The following is a 3,762-nucleotide window of genomic DNA, read 5'->3' on the forward strand; positions in this document are numbered from 1 at the left end:
ACTTGAGTAGATATGGGTATGTCTACTTAATGAAACACAAGTCTGAGACCTTTGAAAAGTTCAAGGAATTTCAGAGTGAGGTTGAGAATCAACGTGACAGGAAAATCAAGTTCTTGCGATCAGATCATGGGGGAGAATACTTGAGTCACGAATTTGGCACACACTTAAGAAAATGTGGAATAGTTTCACAACTAACGCCGCCTGGAACACCTCAGCGTAATGGTGTGTCCGAACGTCGTAATCGCACTCTATTAGATATGGTGCGATCTATGATGTCTCTTACCGATTTACCGCTATCATTTTGGGGCTATGCTTTAGAGACTGCCGCATTCACTTTAAATAGGGCTCCGTCGAAATCCGTTGAGACGACACCGTATGAATTATGGTTTGGGAAGAAACCTAAGCTGTCGTTTCTAAAAGTTTGGGGGTGCGATGCTTATGTCAAGAAACTTCAACCTGAAAAGCTCGAACCCAAGTCGGAAAAATGTGTCTTCATAGGATACCCTAAAGAAACTGTTGGGTATACCTTCTACCTCAGATCCGAGGGCATGATCTTTGTTCCCAAGAATGGGTCCTTTCTAGAGAAAGAGTTTCTCTCGAAAGAAATAAGTAGGAGCAAAGTAGAACTTGATGAATTATTACCTCTTGAACCGGTAAGTGGCGCAGCTCAAGAAAATGTTCCTGAGGTGCCTGCACCGACTAGAGAGGAAGTTGATGATGATGATCATGAAACTTCAGATCAAGTTGCTACTGAACTTCGTAGGTCCACAAGGACACGTTCCGCACCAGAGTGGTACGGCAACCCTGTCTTGGAAATCATGTTGTTAGACAACGGTGAACCTTTGAACTATGAAGAAGCAATGGCGGGCCCGGATTCCGACAAATGGTTGGAAGCCATGAAATCCGGGATAGGATCCATGTATGAAAACGAAGTGTGGACTTTGACTGACTTGCCTGTTGATCCGCGAGCCATAGAAAATAAATGGATCTTTAAGAAGAAGACAGACGCGGATGGTAATGTGACCATCTATAAAGCTCGGCTTGTCGCTAAGGGTTATCGACAAGTTCAAGGGGTTGACTACGATGAGACTTTCTCACCCGTAGCGAAGCTGAAGTCTGTCCGAATCATGTTAGCAATTGCCGTATTCTATGATTATGAGATATGGCAAATGGACGTCAAAACGGCATTCCTTAATGGTTTCCTTAAGGAAGAATTGTATATGATGTAGCCGGAAGGTTTTGTCGATCCTAAGAATGCTGACAAGGTGTGCAAGCTCCAACGCTCGATTTATGGGCTGGTGCAAGCATCTCGGAGTTGGAACATTCGCTTTGATGAGATGATCAAAGCGTTTGGGTTTATGCAGACTTATGGAGAAGCCTGCATTTACAAGAAAGTGAGTGGGAGCTCTGTAGCATTTCTCATATTGTATGTGGATGACATACTGTTGATGGAAATGATATAGAATTCTTGGAAAGCATAAAGGCCTACTTGAACAAGTGTTTTTCAATGAAGGACCTTGGAGAAGCTGCTTATATATTAGGCATCAAGATCTATAGAGATAGATCGAGACGCCTCATTGGTCTTTCACAGAGTACGTACCTTGACAAGATATTGAAGAAGTTCAAAATGGATCAGTCAAAGAAGGGGTTCTTGCCTGTATTGCAAGGTACGAGATTGAGCACGGCTCAATGCCCGACCACGGCAGAAGATAGAGAAAAGATGAGTGTCGTCCCCTATGCCTCGGCCATAGGGTCTATCATGTATGCTATGCTGTGTACCAGACCTGATGTAAACCTTGCCGTAAGTTTGGTAGGAAGGTACCAAAGTAATCCCGGCATGGAACACTGGACAGCGGTCAAGAATATCCTGAAGTACCTGAAAAGGACTAAGGAAATGTTTCTCGTTTATGGAGGTGACGAAGAGCTCGTCGTAAAGGGTTACGTCGATGCTAGCTTCGACACAGATCTGGATGACTCTAAGTCACAAACCGGATACGTGTATATTTTGAATGGTGGGGCAGTAAGCTGGTGCAGTTGCAAGCAAAGCGTTGTGGCGGGATCTACATGTGAAGCGGAGTACATGGCAGCCTCGGAGGCAGCACAAGAAGCAGTCTGGGTGAAGGAGTTCATTACCGACCTAGGAGTCATACCCAATGCGTCGGGCCCGATGACTCTCTTCTGTGACAACACTGGAGCTATTGCCCTTGCCAAGGAGCCCAGGTTTCACAGGAAGACCAGGCATATCAAGCGTCGCTTCAACTCCATTCGTGAAAGTGTTCAAAATGGAGACATAGAGATTTGTAAAGTACATACGGACCTGAATGTAGCAGATCCGTTGACTAAACCTCTCCCTAGAGCAAAACATGATCAACACCAGAACTGCATGGGTGTTCGATTCATCACAATGTAACTAGAATATTGACTCTAGTGCAAGTGGGAGACTGTTGGAAATATGCCCTAGAGGCAATAATAAAATGGTTATTATTATATTTCTTTGTTCATGATAATTGTCTATTGTTCATGCTATAATTGTGTTATCCGGAAATCGTAATACATGTGTGAATACATAGACCACAACACGTCCCTAGTGAGCCTCTAGTTGACTAGCTCATTGATCAAAAGATAGTCATAGTTTCCTGACTATGGACATTGATGTCATTGATAACGGGATCACATCATTAGGAGAATGATGTGATGGACAAGACCCAATCCTAAGCTTAGCTCAAAGATCGTGTAGTTTGTTTGCTGTAGCTTTTCTGAATGTCAAGTATCATTTCCTTAGACCATAAGATTGTGCAACTCCCGGATACCGTAGGAGTGCCTTGGGTGTGCCAAACGTCACAACGTAACTGGGTGACTATAAAGGTACATTACAGGTATCTCCGAAAGTGTCTGTTGGGTTGGCACGAATCGAGACTGGGATTTGTCACTCCGTATGACGGAGAGGTATCTCTAGGTTTACTCGGTAATGCATCATCATAATGAGCTCAAAGTGATCAAGTGATTGATCACGGGATCATGCATTACGGTATGAGTAAAGTGACTTTCCGGTAACGAGACTGAACAAGGTATTGGGATATCGACGATCGAGTCTCGGGCAAGTAACATACCGATTGACAAAGGGAATTGTATACGGATTGATTGAATCCTCGACATTGTGGTTCATCCGATGAGATCATCGTGGAGCATGTGGGAGCCAACATGGGTATCCAGATCCCGCTGTTGGTTATTGACCGGAGAGGCTTCTCGGTCATGTCTGCATGTCTCCCGAACCCGTAGGGTCTACACACTTAAGGTTCGGTGATGCTAGGGTTGTAGAGATATTAGCACACGGTAACCCGAAAGTTGTTCGGAGTCCCGGATGAGATCCCGGACATCACGAGGAGTTCCGGAATGGTCCGGAGGTAAAGATTTATATATAGGAAGTCCAGTTTCGGCCATCGGGAAGGTTTCGGGTCACCGGTATTGTACCGGGACCACCGGAAGGGTCCCGGGGGTCCACCGGGTGGGGCCACCTATCCCGGAGGGCCCCATGGGCTGAAGTGGGAGGGGAACCAGCCCCTAGTGGGCTGGTGCGCCCCCCTTGGGCCTCCTCCTGCGCCTAGGGTTAGAAACCCTAGGGGTGGGGGCGCCACCCTTTTGCCTTGGGGGGCAAGGCACCCCCTTGGCCGCCGCCCCCCTAGGAGATTGGATCTCCTAGGGCCGGCCCCCCTCCTAGGCACCCTATATATAGTGGGGGGAGGGATGGCAGCCGCACCCAAG

Source organism: Triticum aestivum, chromosome 6A, assembly GCF_018294505.1.
Source record: "Triticum aestivum cultivar Chinese Spring chromosome 6A, IWGSC CS RefSeq v2.1, whole genome shotgun sequence".
Classification (NCBI taxonomy): Eukaryota; Viridiplantae; Streptophyta; class Magnoliopsida; order Poales; family Poaceae; genus Triticum; species Triticum aestivum.